Genomic DNA, 12,000 nt, shown 5'->3' on the forward strand with positions numbered 1-12,000 from the left:
CGACTAAGTCAACGATGTGGTAACTTTTTTTGATATGGCTACAACACAATGATGCTCTGTGTAGATAAAGTTCCATCTAATTATCACTAGACTAACAAAGATTGTCTTTGGCAGGTAGAAGCAGAGAGTTCTACCAACCAATTGAAGAGGCACATGCAGAAGAAGTAGCAGTTACTATGCATGAAGGTGGAGGCTCATGTGATCATGGGCTCCATTGTGGATGAGCAGGAGCTTTAGGATGTCATCCTTGCAATCAAGAATGTCGTAAGCAAGTAATGAACAGGGTCTTGTACTAACACTACATAGTAATATGTGTTCAGCACTATCTAGTCTAGTTGACTCACTGAATAATGTATGCTCGAAAAAAATAATTTTGTAACTATCAACTAAGGATTATCACACCCTCAATGGTGCAGGTTTTTGGCATAATTTATATCTCAATAAATAGTGCATATTTTTAGAAAAAATGTCATATTTTATGCTAGCAAGGTATATGCATTGAGAAAATTTCTTGAGTTCAATCCTAGGGATGGCTCAAGGTGTTTGCCTCAACATATTGGGGGGTCCTAGTAAATGCATTAAAGTTATCCTATTTTACTTGATGGCTTACTGGGAAGGGTACTGTAATCGTATGTATTAATACTATCGGCAAGATATTATTTATAGTTAGTACTATTCACACTAGAAATGGTAAGTTTGACTTGTGGTAAAATTGGTAGATTTTTTGTATATTAGTAGAGTAAAAAATTTGATAAATTTCAATGTTGTTACATATTACGTTAATACTAACCATGATTGACAACACTTAGAAACATTAAAAGAATTGCAACTATTTTAAACCAATTATATCTACCTTACACACTGTTACCATATTTTTGAATAAATTCTACACAGATGCAATTGTAGTTGTTGTCTTTGGTGGATGTGTCTTTACAGTCTGAGAAGGAAAGAAGGATGGTGGGATGACCCTGATGCTATAGGTAGATGGAATGTTATAACCTTAAGGGTGCTAGAGAAGGATAATTGGTAATTAGACTTTTGATTTCCCCACTTGCATCTTCAAATTAGACATTTGAGAGGGGATTATAAGGTTTAGAGAATATGGTTTTAAGAGGGGAGTTAATGAAAGGGAAAGAAAGGGAAAAAAATATAGAACTTGTGAATAGATACTTATAAAATGTAAATTTTTTTGATAAATTTTATACCATGGAAAGTTTACTAAATTTTTGTAAGATTTTTCAAAGATGGTTTAATACGTTTTAACATTAGAAAATGATTATTTTGAGTAAAAATAAGAGTTTTTATTGATTTAAAATTATGTTTCTATATTAAAAAAAACATGATATTTCATAGAGAAGTTGGAAATGCTATTTCTAAGTTTTACTAAATTTTCTAAAAGTTTAGAGAGAGAGAAAAATAGTTTAATGATATTTTCTAAAGAAATACTTACATGACACATTTTGTTTATGGAATTTATACAAAATAAGAATATATGTACTACTACGTTGATTTGTATTAAGATGGGGGTAAGGGAAGTGTATGGGTATTCTTGATCAATGTTACTATTAGCAAATTTTCTATGACTTATTAAAAAATAATTAATAGAGAATAATTACTATGAAAAGATTAAAGATAAAAATTCTTAAACAACACAAAAATTCACAATTGGTGTTGAATTGATGGCATGAGGGAATAGCCTTAGCATCTATGCTGAAATTTTATATGTTATTCATACGAACATTGCTTAGATGATAGAGAAAGTAAAGAGTGGAGGGTCACTAGAGTAATTTATTAATTAGAGGGAGACATAGGATTTAAAATAAATTGTGTATGTGGATGCGTAAGCCTAAAGAAAGAACTTGTTTTTATCATGATTGATGCCTAGTTTAAAGAGAGGAGAGAATGACATTTTTATCGAAAAATGAGAAGGAAGTAATTATTTAAACATTAAAGAGCAACGATGATTTCACAATACGAAGAGGGTTTGCACTTTAAATAGGGAGAATTAAAGTTCTCGGTTTGTGGAATGTCAGATGATTTTCTCTGAATGTTTGTTGAATTCAATAAATAAAAGGAATTAATTGTATAAAAGGTGGAGAAGAAAACAATTAAAAGGAACTTAAACAGAGATGTACTGATAGATCCATTATTGGATCTATATTTTGAAACCAATCTTTCTTACATTAAACAAATTTCTTGGATAAACCACCACAAGTATGGGATGAGAAAATTACAAGGAGCCACCCTTGAAAGTTGGGAAGAAACTATAGCTATTCTAGGCTTTGCATTCTAGTGCCTAATCTAGAGACCTGCTCGTGAAGTGATTATTGAAAAGAGAAACATAAAAATTGAGTAAATCTGCTTAGTTCTTAGGCATTGAGTGATACTAGTTGGACTACTACGGAAAAATAGTATCATAAATATGTGGAAGGTTAGAGGAGCTATTAAAATTAGTGGCACTTATCACCTATCTAGTGTAACAACTCTTAGGAGTTGGCTTGGCAATTCGATTAAAAGTGGCTTGGTCTTTGGCCGGTCATTTTTTGGTGTGTTTGCTAGGAGACAAGTGCACTTGGATAGTGGCGAGTCTCCCTAAGATATTCGAATCCTAGGGTGCATTTTAGGGAAGTTAATGAGTGATTATGAAGTCTCTTTCTTAAGAGACTATTTTTCGAATTTTCCCCAGGATTGCCAAAGGCAAGTGTTAGATTGGGCAAGAGACACAGAATTAGTAGAGGGTGCCAAATATTTTGGTCCACATTTAAATGTAGATGTTGAACAATTATCCTCTTGGAGTTTCGAGTATAACAAATGTGCGCAAACCATTGTTTTCTTAGCGGCACATTTTGGGGATGATATACAAAATTGAAATAAATATGATTAGTGTGTCATACCACTTTGATTGGTATTATCACATAGCTTATCAAATGTTTAGAAGGACTGAGTGGAGTGATGTATTGCCTTGGATATGTGTATCTAGAGGCTTGAAATTTCCTTTGACACAAAAGATGTGAGATAGATAGTTGAAATTCTAGGTCTAGTTCTTGAGCAAGAGGAGAAACTATCATATGGAGAAGAAGATCTAGAATTTCCGACTATCCTCAAATTATTGAGCATATACTTAACCATAAAAACCCTAACTTTGGAGCTTTAGGGGAAAATGTATAAGTTGTAAGAAATTTGTAGAGAATGACATTAGTGGGTACTAAATTAGTGGTGGATGAGTTCTGATGAGAGATGGAGACAACAAATTGAAGCTTGAGACCAACATGCAAGGGAATGAGTAGCTCGACAAGAGGCTTGGTTGCTGCTAAAGAAGCTGGAAAGGGTGAATGCTTTGCTGAATTTAGGAATAGACGTTGTATCAAGTTCAAACATGGAGCCATTTGGTCCTAATATACCATTTGATAGAACCTCATTACAAGAAAGCGAAGAAGATTCATATTAATGGAACCAAGTAGTTTCAAATACTAGTAGTCTCGTTAGAGAAAGTAGAGAAAGTATAAAAAGTGAGGCTAATGCTATAGTAGGAAGTAATGAACCATCCACTGATTGGGACTTAGAGTTGGATTTTGGATTTCACCAATTATTTAGAGAGCTAGTGGAGGCTTCATGAATAGAGTGAGTAGTAGATTTTGGATTACGATTCTTATTTAGGATTCCTTGCCAAGGAAATTCATTTCAAGGCATACCTAATCTAGGGTTGAGATCCCTATTCAAGGAGTCTAAGAAAAACATGTGGGTTGGCTTTACTCAAGATTTTGGGCTAGGGCCATTATTTAAAGAGACAATGGCTTGTAGTCCTGTAAGGCTAGTTGACTTTACCCAATTTGGGGGATTGTGGGACGAAGATCCTGATGCTCATATGCAAATGTTCGAGGTGACTTGCATAGAAAATGAGATAGAAGATGATGATCAAAAGTTACATATTTTTCCAACGACGCTAAAAGATAAAGTAGCCAAATGATACGATAACCTCAATGCTCAAAATAAAGGGACCTATGTTGCCTTATCAAGAGTGTTCTTAGAAAAGTTTCAGTGGCAAGGTTTCCAAGATTGACTAGCTCTTCAATTGGACTATTTATCCCAAGGGACAACCAAAAGTGTTGAGCATTACATTGAGCGTATGGAAACAATTATCCAAAAGATGAATCCAGCCCCTGATGAGCCTACGCAAAAGCGTAAATTTATCGATGGGCTTAATTTCAAAGTCCATTAGCATGTTAGCCTTCAAAGGCTAACTACACTGGCAGATGCTAAAACACATGCTAGATGGTGGAAAGAAGTGCAACTCAACCAACAATGACAGAAGGATCTATTCAAAGAACCTCGAATGGAATTCCCCACTAGTACTTCAAGTGGGGTGTCTAAGAACTTGTCTTATATGACCGTTCCCTTAAATCCATTTGCAAATGTAAGTTCCAATGTGTCAAGTGTACCTTTAAATTCGTACAATTCAATCCCAACCTATATGATGTAGACATGCATGACTTCTATGCCTCAGAGTCAATCCACTTTAGATTAGGGTAAAGTAGTAGAAATTATTGCAAAGTCTCTGGGAAAATTAAAAGAGGAAATAATGGATGCGGTTCAAGCACCATTGAAGGAAATTTATTCAATAACAACACAAGCTACAAATGCACAATAGCCTTCAAGTAGCTTGACCTCAAACCCACCTAGATCAAATATCTGGTGTGGTAAGTGTCATGGTTATGGCCATGTGGCTACTAAATGCCCAATGCATTAATGGTTAATTCCTGATCATCCTCCATTTTGTACCTTTTGTCTTAAAATGGGGCATGTGGACACAAATTGTTGGCATAAACTAGGCCAAGAACAACAACACACTAGTGCAATGCAAAGAAATTACAATTACATGGATCACAACAACACTACTTATGAGATCAGGCCACCCACTCAACCCTTTAGGCCCCGTGGATTGCCTACCTAGGGCAGACCTCTAATGCCACGAAACAATTACAATAGTGATGGAAACTGAGGAAGAAATTCTCCTTTTAGGAGACACAATGGTAATTTTCGTAATCCAATGGGGCAAGATGGACAACATAGGCCTAGAGCATCAGTAATTTGCTATTGATGTCAACAAGGTCATATAGCTACATACTGTCCAAATGCCCATAAAAATCAAGACTATACCCCTCTTTGTAGGAGGTGTAGTAGAAGCAAAGGGCATTATGAAGAGAATTGTCCTAAGTGAGAGGAAAACAAAACTAATGACAATGGTAAACAAGCCTCCAGGAAGCTACGAGAGGCAGGAAACCTGTATGGGCTAACCCTCTCGCCAGCCTCTCTATCATATGAAGGGACATGCATCCCTCGATAAAACAAGCCAATAGTAAGGTCCATGACCTAGCAATGCAGAATCATCTTGTTAGCTACTTAAACTTTTATTTTAAAAAGTTACAAGTTTGTCTTCAACACACTTACCTCCTCTCGAGTATCAGGGTGTCTATATCCACCCTCACACACGAGAGTCCATGTGCGATGGAGCTTCAATCCAATGGCATGAGCTCCTCTAAGCACTTTTCCAAAGTGTTGTGCAAGTCCCAAAGTCACCAAGAACCCCTCATCTGCCAAGAATCTATGGGCTAGGTCCATGACACCTTTGACAAGTGCACTAGAAAATGTATTCCATTCGGGAATCCCTTTCAAATGTAAATATGTATAAGACCATGCAATATCACATGAGTTTATAAACTAAACTAATGCAAGCACATATACCTTCTGCCTCAAGGCCAACAACAAGCAAAGATGTAGGAAAATCTGCAAACAACAACTTAGCAACCTCATATGATGGGACACCATTACACTGGTAAGAGTTGATGGTATTTCCCTCCATGAAGCGCTTAATGCTAAAATTGAAAACACAATAACAAAGCATAAGTAACCATTACAATAGATGTGTATATAGAGAATGGTGATAAAATATACCCATCCAATGCAAAATCGTCGATTGATGTCACGTCTACCAACAGAGCATCTACGATAGTTTGGTATTGAAATCCTATCATCAAAATAAAGTTTACTTACAAATGTTGATGTTGGCTAAATGTTAAGACTCAGAATGTAAAGCTAGAAATCTACATACCTGTCTTGCGTATGGCGGGATGTCTACAAGACTCTTGTATAGGCTCTGATGACTGAGTCATGAACGACATAGCCCGAGAAGGTGTAGTATGTTGCAAAGATCCCTCAAAGTGACCCTTAATTTTTTCCTTTTCTTTCCAAATGCTATGCATGTCAAAACCATCTTTTTTGCCTAAAGTTGTAAAGAAAAATAGGAAGGAAAGCAAATTATTTAGTGTTTAATGTTTAGATTTTATATTATCTTCAAAAAAATAAAAAAATGTACTTTTAACATGACTCCAATAATCCAAAAAATGATACTTGATTCACCTTCTAATTCTTCATCCAATGAAACAACTTTCTCTTTGTGTTTAGACCTTCGCTTTGTTGTACCAACCTCATTTAATTCACTTATATTACCTACGCAATATAAAGACAACAAAATAATACTTTAATAAATTGACTCGTCAAATGAAAATCCTAAACTCTATCATTCATGCAAATTGGCTTACCCTTGCTATGCTTCAATGCATCATCTATCATGGGGATATTCTTTCGTTTTCCCATGGACTTTTTCTTCATTGTAGTATCAACAGTTGCATCACCAATGGCACCTAAGTAGTGTGAAGTCAACACAATATAATATCATATTCATGCAATTTATAAACAAGGCTACTTGGATCAAACTAAAAATTTGCATTCCATCCAATATACCCTTTGCCATGCTACCACCACAAGTCACCTTTATCCCCACAACATGAGGGACCATGTCTATTGTATTGGACATTTCTAATTTGCAAAAACAACAAAGTTAAGAAAACACAAAAGTCTAAAAAGTTATGATAAGTTTCATGTTAAATAAATACATTTTTAGAAAGTACCATTTCCTTCATCCTCTTCTTTGTGCATAGAAATTACTCTATTTTGTTCCAGAAATCCTGCATATAAGGCAAGTATTACTAAAACAAATAGCTAAGAGCAAGAGTTACCACATATTTACTATGTTTGGCTCTCAAAGTACTTACTCTCTCTTAATTCAATCTCTTGCCGTGGAATGTCATCCAATGGATAGTCTATCCACCATGGACAAATACGCATTTCCCATTCCGACAGACCCCTCTCAAGCAGTGCTTTTGAGAACATACAATTTTCACATCCCAAGTCCATCCACTCCTCCACTAGAGGAGGGAGGCTTTCTAGCACTCCACTTTCCTGTAGACTACGCAACCATCTTTTCCAAAAACATAAGAACAAACAACAAAAGCATTCTTAAGTTAGAATACATTTGTACATATGGTATTTAGAAAATATGGTTTCTTTATACTAGAAATACCTGTATACCACCCTCTTGCTTGATTGTCTGAGCTCTGGAACCTTCTCAGAGTCTCCAACATTCTTCATTTCACCAAAAATATTTGCAAATGCCTTTAAAATATGTAAACGTCTTTGGCCTTTAAAAAAAAATCAAAGCCTCCTGGAATCTCAGTGCCATCAACTTGTAAGCTCCTGATCAATAAGGAGCATTCTCCAATCATATGAAACCAATACACCTCTTGCTTCATGTAGCTACGAAATCTCCTTACATCCGCAAAGTGTGACATAGTGGAGTCCTTTGCCTTCGTGACAGTCATGAGAAGTAAAATCTCCCTTTTTCTAATATATTGGTTATTGAACAAAACATAACTTCAATATTGTTGAACCAAATTATGTTCAATTCCAAAAAATAAGAGAACATTAGTCCATGAGGAAAACATACCTCTCCGCAGCAATATTAGCACTACAAATGGCATACAATTTGTCCTTGGTAATAGCCATCATGTTCTTTTCATCCCAATTCAATGCAAACAAAACAGAAAAGAAATCCTCTCCATGCGTAGGATTAGCTATTCCAAGGTACTTGTATCCTTTGTCCCTCAATTTATCTTGCTCTTTGTTTATGAATTGTTTTCTTTTTGCCTCATAATTTGCCTCTGGCAATGCAAGCTCCTTGAGGCGGGCCTCCTCTTTGAGTATGGCACAGTTATAGTCATCCTAAATAGAAAAACCAATACACTATTCTTAGTTATGGTTAAATTCAAGATACCACAATTTGTTATGCTGAAAACTAAAATACTATACCAAACTTTTTACCTTCCACACCAAAAGCGATATTAGCAAACATGAGTTCTTGTACCATGGATCATTGCCATGGTTACTTTTTCCCTCAATTTCATACTCTATTTCAGCCCACCGTCTTTGAGAAGGGCTCATCCTTTCCAAAATGCTTTGTTTATCAGCGATGCCAAACTTTTGGAACATGAAAATTTCATGGCCTAGGTTGGGTTTGACATGTGCTCTTGTTACACTACAACATTGAAAATTGTCTTTAAATTTTAAGATTCACATATAAATAAAACCTATTCACATTCACATAACTAATAAATGAAACCTATTGGCATTCACACGTAAATGAAACCTATTGGTATAAATAAAATATCTTGACATTCACACATAAATTATCTTTATATTTTGAGATTCACACATAAATAAAAACTATTGGCAATATTCACACACAATTGATGATCTATTAACCCATTTGAAAAAGTTAATAGTGATAAGTATACTTACGCATTTGATGTATCCAATGCTAACAATAGTTCTCCTTCTTTCTTCTTCTCCACTTGAATGAATTGACATAGAACTCTAACATGTCACGAAATATCTTCATTATAAACTACATACATCAAATAATAAAATAAATAATTAGTCAAAGAAGGAACTATCATCACAATAAACAAGAGAAAGCAAGACAATGCATAGTTACCTTCCTTTATCCTCTTCATCCATGTCTTCAACCTATGATTACCGTCCCATACCAAAAACTTGCGCCCTCTTAAATCAGCCCATTCATCAGTCAATTCATCTTCAAACCTTTGGTTAACTTCTCTCGAAAGAGGGCCCCACTCTTCCAAATTTTGGGGAGATACATCCATTAGCTCACCAGTGGGCCTTCTCAAAGAAACCAAAAATTTCCCCATTGTTTCCATATACGAAGCATTATCGAAAGATGAAATCAACCATGTAGCAGAACTAGATGCAAGCCTTGTAGCCTCATAGGGCACAAGTCTACACAAAGGGATAGGAGGAGGAGAAGTAGACCTCGTTACAAAAAATGAGGCCAACACATCTGACATAAGCCCAAACTTGACATTCTCTCCAATGTGTCTATCATGCTCACTGACCTCTTTCTTTTCTTCATTAGCAACATCCTCATTCACCTCTTCATTTTCCTCATGAACAGTTTGCAAATCTAAAGACCTCCCCTGTGTTGTTTCACCACACTCCATGGTGGTAGTGTGGGTGCTCATAGGATCAGCATGAATGTCATTGCTTGCTTCATCCATGCTATCCTCAAGCACTTCATCATCAATGAAAGGACATTTTTTCCTTGGTTTTCCACCCTTGTTATTTGGAGATTCAGAGAATGCACGGGAGGATGCTTCTTGATCGATACTTACTAGTCTATTGCATAGACCGGATCGTAACCTTGTAATTGGAGTATCTACAAAAATAATTTGAAAATAGAATATAACATTTATATGAAGCTTTAAAGGAGTTGCTTAACCATTAAGAATAGAATATGTAAATTTAAAAGAGTGATTGAATGACTTACTTGGATGGCCCCTTTTGCTTTGACCTCTCCTACCACCACCACGCCGACCTCTAGCCATGCTCAGAAGCACTAAAACAAACCACAAATCATTTTAAAAATGAAGACAAGTCAACTAAATCACATGTTCTATTAATTAATCTCCACCAAAATATGACCATTTGACGCAGACAACACACTTTAATATCATTTGTTATTTGGTTTTAATAAATGTATTAAATTTTCTTAATCATTTGAACCTCCTGACCACATTTTCACCCCCGCACCCCCAAAGGGGGGATACTCCCAACCCCTTGTTCCTGTCTGCGTTGACGCAGACAATGCTGAGTGTTTGACAATTCCCAATCCAAAAAAATCAAATAATGTCACACTTATTTCTTTAGGATGATTTGCATACGATTTAAAAATGGTTTAATTTTTCATGCCTTGGACTCGCGCGGTTTACACCCACTCTATATGGAGGGGGGGTGTAGGGGGGGCATCAGCCCCCCCTACTAGTGTCGCCGGGGGGTTCCAAGGGCAGCGCCCCCGAAGCCAAAAATTGTAGGTAACTTGGCTATAGAATAGGTTTAAGGGGCGGTTTAGGGAGGAGCAGTGGTTTAAGGATGAGGGGCTGAGAGGGGAGTGGTTTAGGGAGCAGGGACTGAGAGAGGAGTGGTTTAAGGAGGAGGGGCTGAGAGGGGGGCGGCTGTGCACTACCCGCCCCATTTCATAAGGTACCTCGCCCCCCCACCACGTCGTCTGCGTTGATGCAGACAGCGGGCGGGGTACTGAGGGTTCCCCCTCCTCGCCTTTTCCCTCTCCTCCTCCTCTCTCCAAAGGGGGCTGCGCCCAACCCCCGAGAGTTGTCTGCGTTGACGCAGACAGCCCCGGGTGTCCCAAAGGTCTCTTCCTCTCCCATTTTTTCAGTTTACAGTCTCCTTCTCTACCTCCCCTTTCCTTCTGTCCTCTCCCATTGTTTTCCTCTCATTGTCTACCTGCTCTTCCATTTCTTTCAACCATGGAGGAAAAATGAAACTTGAAATATAGATTTTCAGCCATAAGGATGGAGTGTGGAGCTTACCTGGTGAGTTTGATGGAGAATGTTGATCTTGTTTGAGCTTGTTGCAGGGGCTGCTCTCCTTCTTGCTTCTTCTTTATGCCTTCCAACTTGCAATGGGAGAGAAGAAGAGGGAAACAAAAGAGAAAAGGAAGAAGAAGAAGAAGAAGAAGAAGAAGAAGAAGAAGAAGAAGAAGAAGAAGAAGAAGAAGAAGAAGGACAAATAAGAAGATATGTTTAAACCGTTACACACAACTTTCAATGGCAAGCGGTACGTGCATATTGAACATCCATCATGAGAGAATGTTTCTCTTGAATACCGAAAAATTATTTACTAAAAAATGTAAATGCTGACGGCGCCTGACATCTGACAAAATAAAACGTGCTTATAAAAATATGTGCTACAACACGACATGATTTTTGAAAAGACATGATTTATTTTCGAAAAGACATGTTTTTTTAAAAATTTATTTAACTAAATCTTGTGATTTTTCAATATGTAGACTTTTTTTAATGATTTGGTTCATTAATGGGACTGATTCGCAACTTCAACCGTCACTAAGAACTTGCCCATGGAGTAATAGCTCATTTAATCCATATTTGGTGGGGGTAACGGACTATTATTTCTACGTTCAAAGAAATTGATAAACAATAGGCATGCTATTAGATATAATATTTTGCCTTCATAGCTCCATTGTTTGTTGAGTTTCAAACCGGCTTTTGTGAGAGACGATGGCAGAAGTTACTCTTCAATGGTCAATCGGCTCCGAATCACTGGAACGTATTGTGCCCCTGAGGGATGGAAAGATTCTTGTGAGCTCTTATTTTCTTCAATCACTTCTACCCCCTGACCGGAAGCTGGTAGGTTTGTATGCTATTTTCCAACTTGATTCTTACAGTGAAGAGATCGCGGTTCATGGCCAATTGGATATCAATGGTGCGGAGCAATTTTTGCTTGATTCTTCTCTTTCATCTCAGTATAAAATAGTACATTGTGATACCACTTTCACCATGGACCAAGATGAAGGACTACACACTGTAGAAAATAGCAAACAAGCTCATTCACTTTCAGGACCTGTTGTAGATATTACATCCGATTCCTTCGCAGAGACGTCATCTCAAACTTCTTCACCACTTATAACAAATGCTTTTTGTGCACCCGTCTCAACTCCGACTATTGACTTAGAGTTGGATGATGGACTTGATAGTCCTCATTCATTTCCAC

The sequence above is a fragment of the Lygodium microphyllum genome, chromosome 22 (genome assembly GCF_053477565.2).
Source record: "Lygodium microphyllum isolate KBCC chromosome 22, Lygodium_microphyllum_v1.1.10, whole genome shotgun sequence".
Classification (NCBI taxonomy): domain Eukaryota; kingdom Viridiplantae; phylum Streptophyta; class Polypodiopsida; order Schizaeales; family Lygodiaceae; genus Lygodium; species Lygodium microphyllum.